Source organism: Coptis chinensis, chromosome 2 (assembly GCF_015680905.1).
Source record: "Coptis chinensis isolate HL-2020 chromosome 2, ASM1568090v1, whole genome shotgun sequence".
NCBI classification, from domain to species: Eukaryota; Viridiplantae; Streptophyta; class Magnoliopsida; order Ranunculales; family Ranunculaceae; genus Coptis; species Coptis chinensis.
Window position 1 is genome coordinate 44,811,429 of NC_141457.1, and position 25,101 is coordinate 44,836,529.

General features: G+C 40.5%; 1 long non-coding RNA gene and 1 pseudogene across 1 annotated transcript; one reads left to right on the top strand and one right to left on the bottom strand.

The window, feature by feature from the left end:
• Positions 1–6,613: 6,613 nt before the first annotated feature.
• On the top strand, positions 6,614–7,854 carry LOC147516192 (uncharacterized). The gene is made up of 2 exons (XR_015210967.1): positions 6,614–7,609; positions 7,695–7,854. It is a non-coding gene; the product is annotated as an uncharacterized LOC147516192 (long non-coding RNA).
• A 2,354-nt stretch (positions 7,855–10,208) lies between these two features.
• Positions 10,209–10,940, bottom strand: LOC147516193 (secreted RxLR effector protein 161 pseudogene; annotated as a pseudogene).
• Between the last annotated feature and the right edge of the window lie 14,161 nt (positions 10,941–25,101).

The following is a 25,101-nucleotide window of genomic DNA, read 5'->3' on the forward strand; positions in this document are numbered from 1 at the left end:
TCAGAGCAAGTTCCCTAGCATTACTGCATTCAGCAACTTGTGAGCTCCTTTGATTTTCTGTTTGTCCTTCAAGAGTGTTAGCATTATCATGTTCCACTTCTACTGCTAGAGCTTGAAATCTATTCACTGCTGTGAGGTTTTCAGACACTGTAACAGTAGGCTTAGGAATCCAAGAGACCTTTGGATCAACATGAGGCACTTTCTTCTTGTGTCTTCTCTTCCCTTTCTTCTCTTCTACAACCTTTAGCCCGTTCGGTCCCCTTACCTAAGCTCACTTCTTCAGCTACACACATTGTACTCATTGAGCGATGGGCTTCAGTAGTCGCAGGCTGTTTCGAAACTCAAGCTTCAACTAGACTAAGGCTATTTGGCATTGAGAGATCTCATTGAGAAGATCAGTCAATTCATCTGGTCTCTTCCCGTATCCAGCCCAGCGGGTCGATTCCTCCTTTATTGCATAAAGGGCTGACCAAGGACAATCACGGAAGACTAACCCCAGCGCGCTAACTACGGACCTAGCTTACTTTCCAGCCTTGCCAGCTTATCCTTGATTGACTGCCGACACTTCCGCTAACTACAGCCCCGTTTCTCATCACGGCTGTTCAAACAGTAGCTTTTAAGTAGGGACGAATCTAGCTTCAAGTTCAAACATGTGAGACCTAATACCTTCTTGCTAACGCCAGTACCTTTTCAGTTGAACCCTAAGTAAGGGCAGAGGCGAAACAGAATTCAACAAGCAACGATACTCCATGAGACTAAAGTACCGGGAAGAAAAGATAGGTGGAGTGGAGAACAGAAGTTGAATGTACCGCACCGCCAGTTCCTATAGGCTAGCCCTTGACTAAATTCCATCCGGTCTGGAATGGCTGGCAAACAGGTAGGCTAGGAAGAATGCGGAAGAGGGGAAGGCGTCTACTGGCAGTAGGCCCGGGGACAGAAGACAAGACTGAATATCAGAGGGAGGAGCAAAATCGCTCTTACCTGTGCGTACTGGATCCCCCGCCCGAATACCCCCTACTGAGATTCGCTCTCAGACAAATGGGAGAGGCCCAGACAGGACAGCGAGTCGAGTTACCAATTCCGTGGAGGCAAGTTGGACTGCGGAAGCTGAGCACCAATCGGTGTAATACTTTTCCATTCAACTCGTTCAACACAAACCGGACCGGGAAGTGATGTCTCATCCGGTTGAGTTGTCTCAAGAACTGCTTTCTTATCTAAAGAACACGGTTGCTTCCTTCAATGCTACATCTATCATTAGACTTCTAAACCGTAAGATTTAGAGTTGGAAAAATGGGTCAATAAATCTTTGTAGCATCTCTAGCCAACGGATTCAGAAGACAGAGCTACTACGGAGGGGCCCAGAGAATCATTAGATTCATGATTTCGTGCGAATGGGCAGTTATTAAGTGCATCTTCTGTAGTGCCTGGGAATGACTAAGACAACTTGAGTCCTTGAAATGAGCTCTGCCCGCTGCCATTAATTATAACCGGGTCAGGTATGCCAGGTACTATCTTATACTCGTATGCTCTTACCTAAGAAGGTGTTCTCAGAAGATTTTCTTCTATCTTGCCTTCCTTCCCTAACTTGTAGTTGAATAAGGAATTCTTTCTTTTCTTATGATATAATGAGTATGGGTTTACTAAAAAGGAGAAGCCACTTTAGACGAAAAGAAAGAAGAAGCATACTTAAAAGGCAAGCGTCAGGTTGTTTGTTCTTGCCGAAGACTTAAATAGGCTATTCACTCTCCAAGACAAGGCAATTTACTCTGTCTAATGTCTTCTGCCTTTATTATCACCTGGAAGTTTTTTCAAGCTTCACTGGTTCCCCATTAGAGAATCTTTGCCTCGGAAAGGCAACACTAGTAGACGCCTGTATTGGTGGTAGCCAACGAATGCCCCTGCCTGATGGTCACTATTTCATATAGTTTCCATAGCAGCCCAAACTTTATGATCTCATCGCTCCGGTTCGTACGCTTCCAGTAAGTTTATACGGTAGGACCATAAAGGAGATCTTGGAGACGAAAAAAGCCACGGTATGAAAACCATGGACAGATTTGAGCCACTGTTGAATCCAATGGCTGATCAAGGTGCGCTCCAGAGGATCTATACCTCTCCATCTAACGTCAACTCTAACGGTACTAACCTTTAGTTTAAGCGGATTTATCAGGTAATAGACCACTAAGCCATAGAGAGAAGGGTTTAACGGGGCGCCAAGCCCCAACCAAGACTCTAAAGGATAATCTGCCCCGGGCAAAGATGGAGAATTTCTTATCACAATCTTGATCTTGCACCGCCATGAGGCCGAAGCCAGCACGCGTAACAATCTCAACTAGATTGGAGACAGATCACATGACCCGCCTTTGACACAAAGTCTCGCTTTAGCAAACTAGACCCAGGAAATTCAAGAGTTTTGGGGGAAAGAAAGACTCCCAACGATTCCAAGAGGGACTTAGACTCAGCAGCCACCCTACTATCGGCAATGACTACAGCATCACCAAGAAGAGCATAGGCCAGGAATCGACTCGTGCGGGAGAAAGCAGCTCAAGAGCCAAGCAAACCATGAAATGGTGGGATAGTGAGAAAAGAGGCCCCGAGGACTAGTACCCTAATAGCTTACCTGTAGTGAAGCAAACAGAAGTTTCTTTATTGACAATACGTGACAAGAAAAGTACTCCCTGTCTGTTCTGTCAAAGTAGTAAGCTGCGGGCTGAGGCGCAAGAGGAGATATGATCCTTGGTTACCGGTAAATAGTCCCACCCTGTGCTTCCATCTTTACTTAGTTTTTTAAGTCAGGTCTCTCGAGCCTAACAAGTTGCTGAGTTCGGCTTTCGGGGCTACCTACTTGAATATCGCTTCTTTTTTTTTTTCTGGTGGGGAAAGTCACTCCGCGGTACCCTTTGAGGAATGAATCGTGACCTCAACTATAAAGCTTCCCACTGATTGGGCAGTAGCAGGAAGGACAGGAATGAGGTAGTAGAAGCGGAGGTATATCGCCCTATCGAAGCGGCTTTCTCCTCTCCACAGTGTAGGCCGAGCTCTTCAATTGCTTCAAGCTCTTTACCAAACATACACGGATCCAATCACGTCATAAACTAAGCTCACAGGCACCAATAGAAGTCAGTTAATGGTCAATCCTAAAGGAACAGGCATTCGAGGTGGGGGCTTCCATTATCAAGTTGGTATTTGGATCCTCGATGCCTCGCCTTATACCGCTCCTAAACTTATTCAGGAAAAGTACCCCGAGTTTGAGGGTTCGCAGTACCTCTCCAAGTTCCATAATGTTAATGTCTGGGGGTCGATCAATCTGTTCGTACATCACTAAAGAAGATCGATCAGAACCCAATCTAAAGGATACAAGCATAGAAGCGCGTATCAATATGGATGAGCAAGATTCTTAGCTATGATTAGTTTAGTAAAGGGTCGAACTTTCGATCGAGGTAATTCGCGAATATGGTCGTAGTCACGTTCACCACAGATAGACGAATCTGCTCCTGTCTGAGGACTTCGTTCCAAGCTTCGTCAATATAAGCACGAAATTGATCAAGATTTTATTTAAGCCGTATGACGCTTCGAACCCTGACTCTTGTCTTCGTGGTGCCTACGATGACGCTCAGCATGCAAACGGGTAAAAAAAGTGTATCCCGTAGGTCTGCTATTAAAGCAGGTAGGTTTCGCCTTTGTAAGACTATCAGACCTGGACGCTGATTACAGTTCCTTGGGTCTTGCGAGGCTCATCAGCTGGAGGAGATCCCGACCTCCATGGCAAGCAGAAAATTCCTTGATCCTGGGCTCAGATCCGGGGTTGTCAACCAAGTCTAGCTAATATCCCATGGCTCCAAAAGTTTCGGTCGATAACATGCTTTCCTTGCTTCCTATTCATTTGCGGGTCGGGACCCGAGTTCAAGAGGTGATTTATGTAATTGCTTCTTCTTTTAACAATGTTGCCAATTCCCATTACTTACTGTATAACACTCTTTTATTTCTGCGTTTTCTCATTGATTGCAACAAGATAGCTACTTTGATAAACAATGGGCGCAATCATTCATTGGGAGACCATCCCACTGGAAGAGAAAAAAAGAAAAGAAAGAATAGCTCAACGTCCTACCGGATTGATTTCTAATTGAACTGAACGGCTTTAAAGTTTAACAATGCCTCGAGCCTATGTTCAAAGGCGGAAGTCAGCCATGAGATCAAATGGTAGCATCTCGTGCTAATAAGGTCTGTGTCTGTCATTTTGCTCTCGCTTGCCAGCCCTGCCTTGGCTCACTATGCTTTCTAATATCGGGTTTCTGGAACTGACTCTCTCTTTGCCATCTTTCTTTAGAACTTGAACTTCTGGCGAGTCATTCAGGGCGATTAAGAACCCTGCAAGGCCTGGTCATGGATCGGGCTTTGTGACCTCTTTCTTGTTAAGGTAGCTAAATAACATATACTTGTTCTACTCTTAATCATAGTAGATAAGTTATATTCTGTGAGTTTCAGCCGTTCTTTTACCCCTTTATATTAGTTTGGGGGACGCTTTACTTCACACCAAAGAAAACAGCCGAGAAAGGAAAACCAATAGGACGAGAAAGACTAAATGGGGACATTAGCTTAGCTAAAGAAGGGAGTTCAGTCTACACTGTCAGACATGGCTTTTTCCATTCAATTGGGCACCTTTATTTATTTTTTCTTATATAATAAAATAGCATTAAGCATAATAACAATGAGGCAAGCAGCCACTACGATCGACTAAAAGGAGAGGAACATGATAGTCTCTACCTTGCTCGAGCAGCTCCTCTTTCTTATTGATGGCTCCTGAGCGCTGTTCGTAGGAAAGCTCCAAGTTCCGTAAAATAAGAAGTTGTGCCCTTCCATCTCTAGCAGGTCTGGCGCTCACGTGACCGACAGTGAAAGATCTGTCACTTCCAGGGGTAGAGTTCTGTTATGAGTGACGAGCTAATGCCCTATTGATCAAAGCTCATGAGCTCTGTTATGAGCGGGCTTTCTTTCGTTGATCAGGAACCTCGCCCTCCTCCAGGAATACCGGCAAAGAGCATAATAGATAGATCAATATACTTATAATGGCAGTCGGCTACAGATCTTCTCTGGCCTCGGATCCACGCCTTGCAAAAGCTAAAGGCAGCCAATAACCTGACTCATAACGTCGGCACCGGGTATAATCGTCTTTCTCAGTTCGGCACTGACTTCACGATGATCCTTTCTCTTAACGTCGGAAGCCCATCACACTTAACCTCCCTTTGCAGTGGGGAGGCCGAGCCCAGCGTAGGAAACCTGATTGGAACGGCACAATCCGCGCAATCTCATAAGGCTATATCATTATATTGTGCCCGGCTGCTCGTAAAACATCTCGTTAAGTAGGCGACACGACGGATGGGTTCATACATCGGTAACTACTCACGAGACAGACACCAGTTTCCCGCCAACAACCATAAAAGGGCCTTCTGAACAAACCAGAGACTGAACTAGAAAGATATAATGCGACAGATCGCAACTGGACCCCAAAAGGCCTGTGAAATTGATCTTATTTTCGGGTTGGAAGGACGGACAGGATGGGTTGGATAACGAGAGAATGACAGAAACCAAGCCACTGAGACTACCCCTCTCCAATAACTGCACTAGGGCGGGTCACTATAGCAGTGCTTTTGGGCTAGATAATCGTGATTTACTACAATCAAAAGTAACACCACAACCTAATAGAAAAGTACGGATGCTCTATCATTTGATAAATTATTTAGGACTCAAAAACTTGACTTCAGTCCTGTGTTACCAGAGAGAGAGTCTGAAACATCTCGATAGATAGTACCGCTCTAAAAGCGCACTGAAAATGTTTTTTTTCGCTGATTCTTTCTCATATGATATGTGTGCTTAATTCATTTAAGTAAATGATCACTGAAGGTGCGAATGGGCTCTTGAAGTAAATTCTGAGAATCGTATCTACTAGGGCATAGAAAGAGAGGCAAAAAGTCCTCAGGCTTTCCACTCATGGTGATTGATGATAGAAAGTTACAAAGTAACCTTGACTCCACCTTCCTATCAAAGGCGATAGCTGGGGAGAGATGCACTTGGCTTTAAGGCCGGCTTAAGCTATGACTCGGTTCATGGCTCCAGGCAAACAAGAGAATGAACGCTAGGCAGGGGCTCATATTACTTTCCTTGGAACCTTTGAGAGAAAACTCCGTACCGCACCGTTCACCTTATTTTAGGAGGCGCGGGCTGCACTACAGGTTTCTAAAGAAAGAACTAAGGCTCATGCTCCGATGGAAGCTCTCTGTTGATCCGAAGGAAAGCTTTGAAGGCTCCATATTATATACAGAATAACGCTCAATAGCAATCGATCGAATCGATGCCAGGCAGGGATGGTGAAGACAGAGGCGAGTCCCATGGGACCGGGAATCTAAACCTCTTTTCCAAGTCATCGAGGGCGACCTTTCCTTCCTTCACGTGATAGCTAGCTGGCGGAGGTCTCCATTGATTATTCACGATTCAATCGACTGATTGAGCAGACAATAGTGTTGAAGGGTCGAGAAATTCAAGAATAAATGGAGTTAGCTGCCCTCACAGCCCATGTTTCAGCCTTTCCCGATCCGAGGCGGAGCGGGCGGTCGGAAGTAGATAAGAAAAAAAAATGAATTATCCCGGTAGAAAGAGAAGAAGTAGAGCTTGTCCTCACCTATAAGTTCCGCAAGGTAGCAGGCAGAAGCTGCAAAGGCAGGAAGAAGGTAGGTCAGTAAGAGGGATATAGAGGGACCGATGGGACAGATGCCCACCCACCTAATCCAATCCACTTCCGATCGATAAAAGGAGAGCGGGGATTGGAGGTTCAAAAAGAGGGTTTCCGGCTGCTGACTAGCTGGGAGCAGAACGAGGAGACAAAGACGGATCGGATCGACTGATGGTGCTGGATAACAAGCAAAAGGAGACCTGGGAGTGGAATCAACAGCTATAGATGAATAGGCGGGGAGGTACCTGGAGGAAGATGGCTTAGATGCCGGAGGAGAAAGAATGGGACTTACTTGGATGTGGTTCCGATGCGGGCCAGCAGAGAAAGAAATACCTGTTGGTGTTCTTCCCTCCATTGGGTCACTAGCTTCTTCTCTTTCGTTAGTTGATGCTAGATTTAAAGCCAGGAGAAGGACTTGAAGAGCTAGCTTCCACTGATGGTTCCGCTTCACCGGCAGCTGCTATTGGCTCAGTTGCTCCTGCTAGATGCCTTGGATATGGAGATGAAGAGGCATTGGAACGCCTTCTCTCTCCGGTCGGACCAGCCAGTAATATTATATACTTAATAACAAATGATGGTGATTGATTCTCGACGAAGTTAGCTGGGTCCTATCTTCCCTCATGGGCGGGGCCTCAAAGGAGTTTGTTTGGGCGGAATATAGACTAGGCTAAGGAGATGAAAGAGGAGATCCAATTGTTCCGGTACCGGTGGTTGTGATCGCAAGTAGATGCATAAATAGGCCGGCCCTCGATTGGATGTTTAGCTGGGCTTAGAAGCTTACTTGCAACCATTCTTCCATTTGAGGTGAGGGATTGCTATCTGCTATACAAGTGGGCAATGGTTTGAAGAAGGGTGCATGGTCACGATGTCTCACACTATCTCAAGGTACTCCTTGAAACTAGCTCCCTTTCTTCAAAACCACCTTCTGTGGACCTTGCTTATCTTATGATTTTCTTTGTTTATTTTCTAGTTTAGTGATTGATGAGAGTCTAAGCCCGTAAGCCGTCTGGACTTTATAACGTCTCTGATCTCGGTGAACTGCAGCCTTCCTCTTCATGTCAACTTGATTGTTTAGTAGGAGGAATTATGCTTACTTGTTGGGATAGAAATACCGCTAGCAAAGAGAAAAAGAACATGAGATTTGGGAAGAAGATGTTAAGGCTATCGTCCGAATTCAGCCATTGTTCCATTCATTGGGTAGGTCCGCGACCAGCTACTCTTGCGGTAGACCTTGCTCCCTTCGTAGACAGACTTGTTTGCATTGCATTCGGATTCAAGACTGTAGCTGGGTACCAGTTTGAGATTGAGATCGAGAAAGCAAAAAGGAATTAGCCGCTGAGAAAATATACCGACTGGTATGATATCTATGAAGACTCCTCGAACAACTCAACTCCTCGCTGTCTCCACCCAATCTGTCCGCTCTAGTACACATGCTAGTACACTGATTAATCAATCAATAAAAGTAGGATGAAATGAGCTTTTTATGATTACATCGGAAATCAAAGGCATCGGACTCATAAGCTACTGGCCCGAAGCACAGAGTCGCTTGTCATCGATAAATTTTACATCTCAGAAAGAAGAAAGATTATTTTACTAACCCCTCAGCCATGCTGAAAGGAGGGAACTTCTGCCAATAGATGACTTATTCTCCTACGTAAATTGCTTTTTTGAACCTTTTCAAATGATTAAAGGAAAAAAGCTAGATTCATAGATCTCAAACTCGACATGGCAAAGATTGGACTTGCAAGATGTCTAATGCCTTCCCCGACTGGAAAGGGAATATGAACTAAAATCTATTCTGAAAATCTTCTTCTTTATACCCGCGTCAGTTTGCTTCCTTGCTTTTGTAGAAGTAGAAGTGAGCTTCCGAGTGAGGAAAAAGTTCGATGCCTACCGGTGTGACATATCCGATGGTACAGATTCCAGATTATGGGCTCTAGAGCTTCCCTTCCTTCCGATCCACTCTCTTACAACAAGAATGTTGCACAGGGTTTTCACTTCTCAGTGAGTGAAAGAGTCCCCTGCCTTTCTTCATTGGTACCTGAACCAGCGATTGACTTGACGTTGTGATGGGGGCCGTACCAGCTAGCTAACTTCTTTCGTGGGAGAAAGGTTCTTGGCTGACAGGAGCTACATAAGAAGAGAAGAGGGGGAGGGTGCACGATCACCTAATAGAGGCAAAGCGCCGAAGATGATGGCTAATGAGATGGAGATGGTGCTGAAGTTGAGTGAGACGACCTTGACAAGGAAAATGGATCTTTTTTGATCCTATCACGAATCTATACTCATTTTATTAAGATGACTGCTCTTTTCCACGGGAGGCAAGATAACCTTCAGACCAACAACTCGCGAAGTAGCGGGTTTTTACATCTTTTAGTCAACAATGGGGAATGAATTCTAAAAACTACTAGACTTGTCTGAGCCCTAAGAGTTGATCTCCTTCCGGCGTCTTCTTGTATAAGGTGGTTGCCACTGAGAAAGTAGTACTGCGAGGCAATTAGACTCTAATTATATTAGTACTTTATAACAAGCACGCTGACTGAAGAAGTTCTCTTTCTTCCTAGTTTTTATCTTATACTCCTCCTTTATTGCCACCATTCCTGGATGCTTTTTTTTCTTCTACCAGGGGGCGAACTGGATAGAATGATCCTGCCTCTTCAGCCCAATCCACAACCGAACGATTTCGTCTGTACATCCACCTTTAAAAGGTTTCCTGGAAGTCAGTACAACCGCAGGACTGCTCTTGAAGAACTTCAGCGCTATCATCTGAGAAGTCAAGGTTGACCAAGTCGGGTGTGATCAATCACTTCCTTCAGTAAGAAGGGAGCGGCCTTTCGACAGCACAGCTACGCGAAAAGAGAAGAGCAAAGCGGCGATAGGTCTGTAATTGTAATGCAGTCCCAAAAGAGGTCCCATTCGAGTGGCAATGGTGCTGTCATGTGTAATTGAACGGATCTTCCTCTACGGCCAAGCCACTATACTAACGATATTGATGAATCTAATACCTCCTTCCGCATCCCCTCTGCAACTACTTTTGTTAGCCAACTTCCGGGCGCCCCCTTCCCTTAATATAAATGACTATGGAGATCCATCTCATGAGGTTTGTGGCGTAGAGCCGGTTCCCCGGACACCCATATTTGATGGCTCCAAAACTGCCGATGGTGCAGGAGCCTCCTCTCAATTTAAATTTATTAAGAATTAAACCAAGAAGTAAAAATTCAGTTTGTCCACCTGTATTCGACAAAGCTAACTTCTGACTCCCATATTCAAATGCTATGAAAATAAAGGAGAGAAAAAGAATTTTTGTTTTTATTGATCCCATATGTTTGCATCTATACATATATTTATAACTAGAAGAATCATTATAAAAGGAAACATCTAAGTCATATGCAAATCATTTTCCTATTACAGCAATAAAATCCCAAAAATTGAGCATCCTTATAAGGAAATACAGAAGGTGAAACTTGAATTTCAAGATTCCCCCTCAAGTTGGAGCATGGATGTCCAGAATGCCCAGCTTGCGCAAATCTGAATGAAATACTGCCTTGCCCAACGGTTTGGTAAACATATTGGCAACTTGAAGTGTAGAAGATGTGAAGAAGGTCGTAATTTGTCCAGATTGAATTTTTTCTCTTACAATGTGACAATCCAACTCAATGTGTTTAGTTCGTTCGTGAAAAACAGGATTTGCTGCTATGTGCAAAGCAGCTTGGTTATCACAATGCAACTTTGCTGGACCTAAATGAGAGACTTGCAAGTCTCTAAGACGATATCTTAGCCAAGTAAACTCACAAGTAATGGATACCATGGCTCTATATTCCGCTTCTGCGGATGAGCGAGAAACATTAGCTTGCTTTCTGGTTTTCCAAGAGATAAGAGAATCTCTAAGAAAAACACAATATCCTGTAACAGATCTCCTCGTTAATGGACAACTGGCCCAGTCTGCGTCACAATACCCTTTCAGTTTCAAGGTACTTTGTGCCAAAAATAACATCCCTTGACCTGGTGTTCCTTTCAAATATGGTAGAACACGAAGAGTTGCATCTAGGTGGGGCTTACGTGGCTGATTCATAAATTGGCTAAGAAGACGAACCGAATAAGATATGTCCAGTATTGTGATGGTGAGATAAATAAGTCGACCAACAAGTCGTCTATACTGCGACTGGTCTTTAAGGAGGTCACCTTCTGATGGTGTAAGCTTCAAATTTTGCTCCATGGGAGCTGAGAAGTGGTTGGGGCCGCTCCAAGTAAGCCCATATCGGCTTCCAACGTGTATTTACGTAGTGAGATGGAGATTCCTTGTTTGGACCGTGCAACTTCAATGCCCAGGTACTTTAACTTTCCCAGATCCTTGATTGAAATTGTTCGTGAAGAAATTTCTTGAGCATGTCTATTGCTAATGGATCATTTCCTGTGATTACCATATCATCCACATAAATAAGTATTGCAGTAAATGAATCTCCACGTACCCGTGTGAATAGAGAATAATCTGCCTTGGATTGCGAAAATCGGGCTTTTTCAATGGTAAGTAGAAAATTTGGAAAACCAATTGCGAGATGCCTGTTTCAACCCATACAATGACTTGTTCATTTGACAAACTAAGTTCTCCCCCCGCCGACCGAACCCGGGGAGGCGGAAGTGTAGTGATCAAGTTCTTCTTCTAAGATGGGTTATGAATTGAATAGGCTTGGATTGAATTGAGAATCAAGAAGAAGTAAAACACAAACTTTTGTATTAATCAAGAATGGTGTTATTACAATCGCTCAAACTTTCTCTATATCGCTCACGGTTTTACAAGTATTTTTGGAATGAATCGAATGAATTTCTTTATCTTGATCACCGCTTTATATAGTCCTCACCTATAGTGGTGTCTAATCCTATTCTCGACGTGTCAATTCCCTTCTTCCCACTTGTTCTGTAACATACGAACTTATATGCAAGATATCGACAATTTATTTATGATATTCGGGCTGGAATATCAGGTTGACGATATTTGCCCATGACATCGCCCCCTCTCGAAATTTTGAATGTTTCGAGAAACAACTGGGAAAAAACCAAAAATTCAATCTAAACTACTAAAATTCAAAATTCAAATTATCAAGCGGTTACTGTTGGAACCGAAAAGCCATATCAAAATATCGAATATAAAAACTTGCCTTCTCTCTCTCTCTCTCTTTACTTATTCGCAAAATACTCGAAATATCCAAATCCCACCACCATTAACAAACCTAAAGAGCTTCGATTTGGAATTACTCGCTGTCTTTTTCTCCAGATTTTTCTGCAAGCTTGACAGGTTAGTTAGAATAAAACTTTAATATGCTTATTTGCTATCATAATCGCTTTTCCTTTTATCTGTTTATCCTTAATATCATGTTTGTTCCTCTTCTCAAAATAAGAGGACTAGGGTTAGGGTTTGAAATTTGAACGTTTTATCTATACAATCACAATACTAACTAGATTTTTTGAATTATATATTTTGATATGTTTCAGTATGGCTAGGAGAAACTTGTGTTAATTTTAGGTGAACCATCTCGAAACAATTCTGGCTTCGACGTCAAGAACGTATGCTTTCGAGACAAAAACCATCACCTCGAACCCCATTACTGTCACCACGAAATCTCGATATGTGTATAATAAACAATATACTATATAATTGTACTGAGTATAACGATAGTAGTGTCGATGAAGGATATAATTCTAATAAAAAGTTTATTGTTTCTAGTGATACCGATATGCCAAGTGAAGGTATCGAGTCTGAAGATAGAGCCAGTTCTTCTTCCTCAACCTCGACATCATTAAAAGATCGTCTTGGTGAACCAAAGATGGTGCCCAACGTATCTTGTTGATGGCCTAGCATGCCACCCTTTCGAGACTATGACGTCGAAATTGAGGCGTGAGATTATGGAAGATAACAGCATATGGAGTGGTGGTTTGAATCCGCACTTCCCAAAAAGACCCAACTTAGAAATAGTTAGAGCTGCATACCAGATATCAGATATTGTCATTCTTCAACACTATGCTGGATGTAAGAAAGGGACCAGATGCCAAAGTGGTGATGCCCAGTCAATCATCATCACTGTTGGGCAACTAGCTGCTGGTTTGCGACTCCCCTTAACTGACCTCGATCGAGATGTACTAAACCATTTGAACATCTCTCTTGGCCAAGGCACTAGCAACTTTTGGAGATTGATGTACATTTGTAACTACTATAATGCTCATCTTGAACCCGATATGCAGAGATTGCAAAAAATCTGGCTTGTCAATATTCAGAGCCATTATACCTTTATCGAACGTACTGAAAAACCAAATCCCAAGAAACAGAGTAACCGACAGGGCATCATAAGAGTGAATCGAGATAGTGACTTTAAATGGCCACTCTATCCTCTCATCATATCTGGTCAATGGGAGCCATCCACCCTTATCGCCATTCCTTCCTTGGTGCATCATGTGTTTAATCTTGGAGGTACGCTAACTATGACACCATCTCTAAAAAATTTCTACATTCCATCTTGGACCTATTATCTAATTGGCCTATACTTGTTCCATTGTTTCAGTGCTAAGACCTGCTACTTCGAGAGGTCGTGGAGATTCTACTAGAGTAATGGAGCTTCTGAAAGGCACTGACGCAGAAATATCTGCTAGAACTGGTGATGATAAATATGGAAATCCACTCTCAAATGTCGTCTTACAAGATGTTGACAATTATATTGCTCCTTTATATACCTTAAAGAGTAATGTGCTTAGAGGTCAAGATCCTTCACCTCCCCAAACTGTTGTATCTTCCCAAGCTGCTCCATGTTCATTACGGCCTTGTTCTTATGAAAAAGGATTTAGAAAAACTTTTGATTCTTCTGAATTACCTGATAACACTCCTCAATGTTATTTTGATTATATAATTAATGGCTTTATTATGGTGAAGATTTTTTCCCAAAATCAAACAAGAAGTTCCGGACTTCTATAATTATCCACTTTTGCAAGATGTGTTTGATCACCACTGCTTATTGTATATAGATATCTCATCTCGCATCTCTCGTGCTCAAGATAAATCAACTAGCAAGTTTCTGACCTCGAAAAAATCAATAGGAGGTAGTTCCTCCAAGGCTCCCAAGGCTCCCACTCCTTCTAAAGAAAAGCAGGCCGATACTCGTCATTCACAAAAGAAAAGAAAACAACCTTGTACCACTGAAGTGTTACATACTGCGGAGGTGTCCAAGACTGCAAAAACCACCACCTCTACTGCATCTGCTTTTGTGCCATTTAAACCTTCAATTATTCCAGCCATTGTTCCATCAACTGTTCATGCTCCTTCTTATTCAAGCTGAAGTTTTTGTGCCTGATCTTATCCTCCACAATAATAAGAGGGTTCTAAAATCTTCTTCTTTATTTTCTGATCCTCCGACACCTGGACTCGGAGAAGCTCTTGTTCTGAACACGATTCTTCCTCAAGATAGAACAGGAATGGCTGAAATTGCGATCTCTAATCGATTTCAAATTATGTGTACCTCGCTCGAAAAAGTACGTGTATACCTTTTGCCTTGCTCTTATAACTGTTTGAGCCTTATTTATAATGCATTTCTCTTATGTAATCTTGCTTGTAGGCTAAAGTTGCTGCTGTCAGTCAGTTCGAGAGCGATATGTCTACCTTTCACCATTACAAGGAAGAAAATGAAAAATTGAAGAAAGACATTGAACGTCTCCAACACTCTTTTGATGATGAAAAACACAACCATGCTCTCACCATCACAAAACCTGGCTCTTCAAAAACCGCTCGCCAATCTGCTATTGCCGATTCAAGTCCCAATTAGCCCAGGCTGATGTCGAACTGGTTGAAGCTGATGAAAATATGAATTATTGTGTCTCTACCATGAAGAGCTTCAAGCAATACCTTCCTCGAGATGTTATTGATCAGTATCACCTTAATTCTGATGATGATGCTACCCCTTCTGAAACTGCCATTAATACTGACAAGAAACCTGTCGAGGCTGATATCGAGGCTATCGGGGCTGATAAAGAACCTAGTGATGATGAGGTGGAAACAATTAATCTCGCCGATATCACGACTCCCCAATCTTTCAAACCTGATTCCTTTATTCTTACACCTAGCTGTTTGGAGGGAGTCGATAAGCGCGCTGATCTCGATACGATTCTTGAAGCCAGATGCAGTGATCTAAACCAAACCAAAGACTCATCCCATCTCTAATCTTTTCTCCCTGATTTGTTCCAGATTATAATATTGATACAATGACTTGTCTATTTTGTCTTATTCTCTTAAACTTTCTTTAAAAATCTTGAAATATACCCCATTTGCTCCATTTGGTTTGCTTATATTTGCTATATATCTATTCGTAGTCTTTAATACTAAATAAACTTTGAAAAGAAATTTTAACCTTCGATACTACTCTACTTAAAAGCAGTATCGATTGATACTTTATAAAATTTGGAAAAGGAATTTCGACTTTCGATACCACTCCAATTAAAAGCAGTATCAATTGATACTTAGTAAAATTTTGAAAAGGAATTTCGACTTTCGATACTACTTCAATTAAAAGCAGTATCAATTGATACTTAGTAAAATTTTGAAAAGGAATTTTGACTTTCGATACCACTTCAATTAAAAGTAGTATCAATTGATACTTAGTAAAATTTTGAAAAGGAATTTTGACTTTCAATACCACTCCAATTAAAAGCAATGTCGATTGATACTTAGTAAAATTTTGAAAAGGAATTTTGACTTTCGATACCACTCCAATTAAAAGCAGTATCGATTGATACTTAGTAAAATTTTGAAAAGGAATTTCGACTTTTGACACCACTCCAATTAAAAGCAATATCGATTGATACTTAGTAAAATTTTGAAAAGGAATTTCGACTTTCGACACCACTCCAAATAACAAGCAATATCAATTGATACTTTATAAAATTTTGAAAAGGAATTTCGACTTTTGATACCACTCAATTAAAAGCAAGATCGATTGATACTTAGTAAAATTTTGAAAAGGAATTTCGACTTTTCGACACCACTCCAAATAAAAGCAATATCAATTGATACTTTATAAAATTTTGAAAAGGAATTTCGATTTTCGATACCACCCCAATTAAAAGCAAGATCGATTGATACTTTATAAAATTTTGAAAAGGAATTTGACTTCGATACCACTCCAATTAAAAGCAGTATCGATTGATACTTTATAAAATTTTGAAAAGGAATTTTGACTTTCGATACCACTCCAATTAAAAACAGTATTGATTGATACTTAGTAAAATTTTGAAAAGGAATTTTGACTTTCGATACCACTCCAATTAGAAGCAGTATCGATTGATACTTTATCTTCGATATCGATATAGCTCTATATATACCGTTGTCTTTGAACCATAATTTTTTACCTGGTATCTAAATGAGGATCTACAAATCACCAGGATTTTTTCTTTGACCTGGTACCGATACCAGGATTCGAACTCGGAACCTTGCTTTTGAAGACAAACTGTAATGAACTTTGTAACCTTTACTCAAAATAAAAACTCGTATACCAATAATAAATAAATTCAACCAACTGGCTCAAGACCCAACATGCCATTAAGTTTATTGAATTATCATTTAATCCTTAAACCGTCTCGCGCACAAATAACCAAGAATTAATTTTTCATTAAATTCCATCGTTTTCTTGCTAATTACCATTAAATGCCCTTGTTTTCTTGCTAATCACCATTAAATTTCCTCATTTTATAATTTTTTACTTCTATAAAAACCATCCTCAAACTATATGAGAGTATTCTGGGTCTTATAAACAATGTCTCCTCTCACATACTTCTTCCTCTCTTTAGGTACTTTCATGGCTATTGTCACACCCCGAATTTCGATAAATCAGATAATATAAATTATATCCGACTCCACGATATCCGAGATGTGACAACAACCTCAAAACCCAATCTATTACATAACCTTTAAGAAAATAATAACACATGCAGAAAAAATCTAAATAATAAAATATTGTTACCAATAACTTATCATTATGAAAACTTGCAATCAAAATTAAGTTACAAACTTCTTCACTTAAGAATTCAGAAAATAAATTAAAACATATGTCCCCAACAAATTCCACTACATCTCTGAGGAAAAATGAACCGACATCTTATTAAAAATAAATGCTAACATCAATCACGAGCAGCACGCCACCTTCTCGAACATCAGCTAACCCGTCGGCCGATCGACTATGTTCATATAAGAACACACCGATTAGCAAACATGCAATCGGGTTGAGATTATAAATAATGCTGGTATGAGTAGCCTTAGAAAAACCATTTAGATATACATAAAATTTCGTTCTTTATATAGCAGGTAGTTCCTCCACCGAGGCACCTTAGCTTAAGGTAGTCAGTTCCTTCATAAAGGCACCTTAGCTTCTAACTAAGAGTAAATCAAACGTATGGTATCCTAGTACTTACCTTTATGGATGCTCTATCGCAGAGTGGGTCCTCTCTGCAAGAATAATTAGTTTAACCCACTCTCCTGCAAAGCAATTTGTAATAATCATAACATAAAATGAAACTTAACTTGAAAGTCTTAAATCAATAACCACACCGAAGGAAAGTATCATATCAGTAACATTTATCAAGTGTCCCTAATAACACGTTGTCTCTATGTTTTACCTAGTTTCCCTAGCTACCACAATCACTACCCAGTGCCAAACATGTACATCCACATGCCTCCCCTCACATACTGGACCACTCTGTGCGTAACTACCCTAAGCGGGATACCGCATATTGGGTAACCCTCACACGGAAGCCATTATGTGAGTAATGCCACTATTCGGCATAAAAATAACGCGCGTCTCGTTCTAAAGTTTGCGAACGAGATAATCAAGCCACTATTCGGCTACGCTAGAAGGGTCATTCAGATTCACTAAAATGCCAAAAGGGCCAATCAAATTACACACGCCCTACACAGGGCTAATCACATGAGTTGTGGTAGCTAGGTTCTATGATTTTCGTTACGTAATTTATTCAAATGTATATATCTATGCACTTAAAATTTCCCTCTCTTCACCTGTCAATATTCACACAAGATCAACGTCAAATCTATATTAGATACTGACAAACAAGTTTATACAAGTGTCACCAATATCCTATCGTCGGATTGGTCCATAAAATTCAATCTATAATATTTTGGAAAAAGTCAACAATCAACAGTCAAACCCAACAGTCAACAGTCCTAATCGGTGGTCATCCCAACTGGTCCTCACCCAAACCCATATTTAAAACAAATCAAACTTTGGTCCTAACCGACTTGGCTAAGCTGACCCGGTTACATAACTTAAGCCGTACCCCCAGCCCATAAACTGATTTGGCCCAACTAACCTTAACAGACCTTAAAATTATTTAACCCGACCTATGTGATTCACTTAATATTCTATGGACCAGCCCACATAAACATGTTAAACTAGCCCAAAACAAAAGATAAAAGAATTGGCCCAAAAACAAAAACTGCTGTGGTCCGGCCTAACTAATTATTCCCAGATCTAAAAATGTTACACACCGACTGGGAGCACTAGATCACTCTCATGGTCATCTCCTTCTAAGCACCAGCAGCTAGCTTCCAGCCACCCCCAAACCTTCACACACCACCCAAAAATAACCCATCGAAATTTGTGTTGGTGAAAAACCCCACAACTTTACTTCACCAAGAAACCCCAAATTCTCAGTTTCGAAAACACCTCTCAAATCATAGATCCGACCGCCATTAACATTCTTGAAGCTTTCAACCACCCTCAAACTCCCCCTACCACCATTCATCAAACAACCAACCCGCAATACCAACAAAACAGTTCAAAAATACGAAAATAAATACAATATCTATACCCCCAAGATCACAAGAAGATTACCATTCGAATATTTTAGGGGGAGGAGGTTTGGGGCTCGCCTCCCTTTACAACCACTTAAGGGTTTCACAGTCCTATAATTCTAACAAGTTTTAAACATTAACGAGAAGAATCGTTGCTGAATTGAAAATGAGCAGAAAATGAAAATGAACGGAAACACATAGTAAACATGGTACTATAGTAAAGTCATCTCGGTGTATAGACGAGAAAAATGAAACTAAACTACTCACCTCTCTGTTATCATGAAAAGAAATATCAAAGAAGACTACTGGCGAGAACCAATCCGGCTAGCTAGCAAAATCCACCGTTCTTCTTCGTTTTTGCTTGAGTGTGTTGTTTGTGTTTTTGAGAAAAACTACTTTCTCTGAAGACACCATATATTTTGCTTAACTTCCAATTTTACTAAATATCTTTATTCCTAACTATGGAAATCTTATTTTCTATTAAAATTACTATATCTATTAAGTTCCTTATGTTAATATCTTGTTTCCTTCTTATTTAAAACTTTTCGAAAATTAAAGATAATCTATATCCAACATTCAAAATTCAAAATTCAAATACTAGTTTCCTATATTAACATTATTCGAAATAACTATTTGGTATTCCCTCATTTCTCTTTCTATCAAAGTCAAACCCACATACTAGCACATTGACTAGAAAATAAAATAAAATACGGACATACTAAATATTGTTCTGAAAATAATGTAAAAATAAAATAGGGTCTTATCCTCGAATGGTCTCATCGGTCGATTGCCCTACCCGGTGAGTGTTAAGAAGAAGAAGAAGAAGATAATGAGTGGCCGAGATCCTTACTGTTATGAAAAAGGTGATGATGAGGCAGATGAAGATGAAGATGAAGATGATGAGGCAGATGATGAAGCAAATGATGAGGATGAAGATGATGATGATGAAGATGAAGATGATGAGAATGAAGATTGATGCTCTCATTATGTTCTTTATTTTCCTAATGTTATGTTTACTTTTGAAAAGTTGAATAATAAAATAGCTCTGTTTTAACATGAAATATTATCATATTATTTGTGCTTAAACTATTTAATTTTTTCACATTGCAAGAACCAAAAAATAAAATTCTAATGGTACTCTATTTACTAATATTATCCAATGACACTTGTAATAATTTGGAAAACTAAATACAATTTTGACACGTTTCCCTTCCAAGATAGTATCCCTTGTGTTACATTCCTTTGGTGTTTTCCCTTTGTTCTTTGACCGGTATCGGCATATGTCACCATAGATACTAGGATTTTTTTGGGCTTATTTGCTTGTAGCTTAAAATGATTCTTGACCGATCTTGGTATCATCAGCTTTTGACTGATATAGCTATTTCCGCCAATACCGTGGATTTTCATCACGATCTTGACTGATATTGACATTACGCCAATACCAAATTTTATCCGCGATCTTGACTCGATATCAACATCTCTCGCCAATACCGGGGATTTTTACTTTCGAACTCAACATTCTTTGTTAAAATTGGATTTTTGACCCGAACTTCGACATTGCTACCAAGAGCAGGATTTTTTACCCGAACTTCGACATTCTTTGCTAAGAACTGGATTTTTTACTGAAATCGACATTCTGCCGCCAAGAACTAGATTTTTTGACTGGTATTGAGATGAGGATCTACAGATCACGGGGTTTTTTACTGAACTTCGACATTCTTTATCAAGAACAGGGTTTTTTTACCTGAACTCGACATTCCTTCCAAGAACAAGATTTTTTTACCTGGTATCGAGATGAGGATCTATAGATCACTAGAGTTTTTTTTGAACTTCGACATTGTCGCCAAGAGCGGGGATTTTTACCGGTATCGAGTTGAGGATCTCTGAGATCACCAAGGTTTTTCTTTGACTGTTATCAAGATGTAATTCTAGCAATAGCATAAATTAAGATATTTGTGTAGATATTACATTTGGAAATAATATTCTCTTTATTGAATGCATAGCTTTGAAATTACATCATATTTATAATATTCTTTGTTAAAAAATTGCTTATATTTTGAGGCTTTGGTAATATTACACTTTCAGCTATTTTTAAGTAATAAACTTAATTGATTCCTACTTTGTGAATGATGTAAGGCCCATCCGGCTTGTTGCTTGTATACCATGCCCTTTCTCTTTAGCATTTGCTTGAGTAACCATTTTCAAGACCAAATTACGCTTCCCCGAAAATGCCTTTCTCTCACTTTCTTGTTGAAAGCTTTTAAATTTTGCCCGATGGTATTTGTCGAGCCTTAATCTTACTTGATCTTTTGTTTTCGAGATTGAGGACTTTTCTTTGCTATTACTTTATTATTTTGGTCATTCATTAATACTTTGGTTACGGATGTCGATACTACCATTTCGATGGATTTCTCGCTTCCATGTCATAAGCTAATGTAAAGGAGATTCACCCATGGCGGAGTTCGAGGTGTGCGTTCTATAAGCCCATATAACTTGTTTTTAATTCATCCACCTAAAGACCTTTCTTGTCCTCCAGCTTTTTCTTGATATTATCCATGATGGTTTTATTTGTTGCTTTTGCTTGCCCGTTACCTTGAGCATAATATGGCACAGATGTGAAATGTTTTACCTTGTATGATTCCAAAAAAGCTTTTACTTTTCCTCCCTCAAATTGTGGCCCGTTATCTGATATAATGGCATACGACAATCCGTATCGACATATTACTTTTTCGAAAAGAAAATTTATCACATCTTGCTCTTTTCTGTGTTGTAATGCTATGACCTCTACCCACTTGGTGAAATAGTTTGTGACCGCGAGCATGAATTATCTTTTGCCTCTTCGGGTGCTAGAAGACCGACAATATCCATGCCCCATAGTGCAAAAGGCCATTGGTTCGATTACCGCAAATTGGCAACTTCGTTAATGAACATGTATAGCCTTTCCATGTATTTGTGGCGATACACCCCTTTTAGCATATCGAAGACAATCTCTTCGCGATCTGGCTACCAAAATATCCTTGCCTTCGCTATGTTATTTGTCAATGATCTTCTAGCTGAGTGGTTTCCACATTCTCCTTCGGAGCTCCTCAGAATGATTAGACAGATCCTCGGGTGATATACATTTCAAATCACGGACTCCGGGATTTTTTCCGATATAGCTCATTATCAAGCAATACACATATCTTTCGCCTCCGGACTTAATCCTTCTCAGATTCATTTTTTTGTCCCGTGTACTTTTTTCACGATAGGTATGATATATATATGCTTCCATCCATGATGCCTTGATCAGCTCCCAATGTCGTTTATTACCCATATATTGCTTCATTCACAGTCCGCTTTTATGCTTAATGAAAAAAAAGAAAATTAACTAACCCTATATACTAAACCATTTATAGAAAATAGTGAAAGTAAAATATAGTGGGCGGCTCATGATGGGCTCACTAGGACGTGCTTCGGCATCTACCAGCATCAACCAGCAATACATCTGTAGCAGCATCTAGATGCTCACACATCATATGACCATGGGATGCCTCTTAATGGTGTGGCTAGAACCATAGGCACTATGCTCGCGATCATACTATTTGTTCACTTTATTGTGTTTCTTACAAATGGAGCGAGAATGTCTTAAAAAGTTCTTTGCTTGTCAATTTTGCCCTTTGTGCTTGAAAGATGGGGAGTCGTGAATCATATTCTTTTGTTATGTACTTTCTCTTGGAGAATCTGGTGTTCTTTGTGTAGAGTCGGTGTCTCTTGGGTGTGTCTGGTTGAGTGAAGAAGGTTTTAGCCTCATGGAACTTGAGGGTTCATTCTTGGAATCCTTTGTAGCCTCAAGTTTTAGTCTTTGGAGAATGCTCCCTTTTGCAATTCTATTTGGCATATATGGTTGGAGAGGAATAATAGACATTTTGAAGCTACTCACGATGTCTATGGGTAAGGTTGTTATGGCCATCAAAAGCGTGGCTGTTTTCTAGCTGAAAGTCGGAGCGAGTTTGAGACATCCCCACGAGGCTTTTGTGTGCAGAGATGGGAGTCCATTATGAGCTGATGGCATGTTTTCTCTATGTTTTTCTTTTCTTTAATTTTCAGTTTCCTTTGTAGCTTGTACTATAGGATATCTCATCCTTTTCCTTTTGATATATATATAAAATCTATACTTTACCGATAAAAAAAAAAAAAGTTGCTGATTTTTGATACATGCGATTTAGTAAATTGAATGGAGTTTCTTTTTGATAAAAAAAAAGAAAAAAGAATGGAGTTTCTTTAAAAATGTAAGTTATTTTCTTTGAAAAATTTAGTTAAAATAGAGCGGAATGGCTTCAAGAAAGTTGATGCGTGGTTCTCCTTGAATCTAGTAAAACAAATAGAAGCTATTTGTGAGATGCTATTTATGGGAAATTGGTTGTCGATGTAGGACATGAACATGGTTCCAAAAGACACTTAATTTAAGTCTTGTGGGGTTTGAATCACCGAACTTGTGGGAGGTAGTTTAGTATAATGTCTTTCTGCGGTAATAAAAGAAAATAAAAGTAGGGAGATATAACACTAATCAGATTCGGTAGAAGTTGATCAATATGGTTCGAGATCTATTCGATTAGGGTTGGGCGTTGGTACTCCCCATACATATGGTATATTGATAAAAATATGAAAGAATCATAGTTCTTGACATCGGTTATGATGTCGGACTTCTGGAAGCGAGTTCCTTTAGTAGTTATTAGTTCCTAAATTAGGAACCGTATATTAATGGTTTCTTATTTGTTTTAGAACTACATTATTTAGGAGTTTCTAGACTTCTGGAAGGCGTTCCTTTAGTAGTTATTAGTTCTAAATTAGGAGCGTATATAATGGTTTCTTATTTGTTTTAGAACTACATTATTTAGGAGTTTCTATTATGCTTTCCCAATTCAATCGGGTTAGGAATTAGGTGGTTTTCCTAAGGTAGTTCTAACTAGGCTTTTGGTTGTTTTATTGTTAAAAGCGTGTTGGCCTTTACGGTTTGGTTGATTATTGAGCTTGTTTTGAGAGAATTGTTCTTGGTTTGAAGATTAAACCACAGATTTAGGTCTTTGTTGTTGATTATTTTTAGTGGTGTTATCCGTTGTTCGAAGCTTAATACGACAAGATGCATGGGGAACTTCATACGGTGACATTTCGCGTGCAAATGGGGAGTTCTTGTGAAGGTTGGAATTAAGTGTTGTTGCATTCGTTTTTGCATCTTGAGTGTGGAAGAGGCGGTAAAAGTTAGATGCCGAAAGTGGGGCCAATGTATTATAATACTTGATTCTGATGTTACATAGGTTGGAGCCCAGTGTAGGCCGATGGGACTAATATTACAATACTTTTCAGAAACGGCGTCGAAGATATCCAGATGGGCTTTGAACTGCCCGTGGAAGCGAAGATCGGCGGGTCCCATTTGGTTTGGTGGAAATTATCGTGAATCGTGCGCTTGTGGATACCAACAGACGATCCAGACAATCAGAGAACTTTCTCCATTTGAAAATCGCATCGATCTGCATGTGCTTGGTCGGCTCATGTGGGGCGGAATGAAATAAATGGATGGCGGCTTGATTGTCCGCGATGAAATGCGGATGATCGGGCTATCGCGAAATAAGCTCCCCGAAAATAGATCCTTGACCCGCGTAATCACGGATTACTTGAAAGCTGAGGCCGATCTTGAACGACTTCAACCGGATGATGATGAGAGCACCGGCATGATTCTTAAGGCTTTCCATGAGATAAAGGTGATTCCCGAAAAACGTAAAACCGGATGGAGCGGTATTTCGATAGAACCTCCGTAATCGGAATCGGGACCATAGGGGACCACAGTGAGCAGAACAGGAAGACCTAAGCGAGGCCGAGACTTTTAGGTACTTGAATATAATCCATTGCGTCGTATGAGATTGGCGTGGGCATGCATGAAGCATGACCGGCTTTCAGCGTTCACGGCGTAAGCGATGTCTCAGTGCAGGTATTAACTAGATAAATAAGGCGTCAACAAAGGCTGGCCGATAAGGCGCGATGGATCATGATAATAGTCCGTCGATGCGCACCTTCTGCCCGATTTGTTGACACCGTAGGAGTAAAGGCGGAGGCGACAACCCGGCATCCACAGGTCAATTAAGAAGATCCTAGAACATACTTTTCGTTGAGATAAAGAGATTCAGGACTACGTGCGATCTACGATGCAAGCGACGTCGCAGGGACAGTTTTTAATCTCAAAAAGACTTCCCGAGCGCTTAACGTTGTACAATGCGTCGTAGTCTCTGTAATAATAATGTCGTCCACATATACTGGCCCGGATAAGTCGCGGCCCCGAGTTCGCCCGAACAAACAATGTATGAGATGCAGTGGCACGGTAAATCCATCTTTGTAACCAACCTCCATTTGAATCTCTTGAACCCGGGCTCGTGGTATTTGCTTAAGCCCGTATAAGGACTTCCGAGTCGACAAACTTTCTAACATACTCCCCACCACTGCGGCGGTGGGGGATCCGTAAATAGATGCTCGGATCTCTCTCGGGTGAAGGCGTGCTTCACATCAA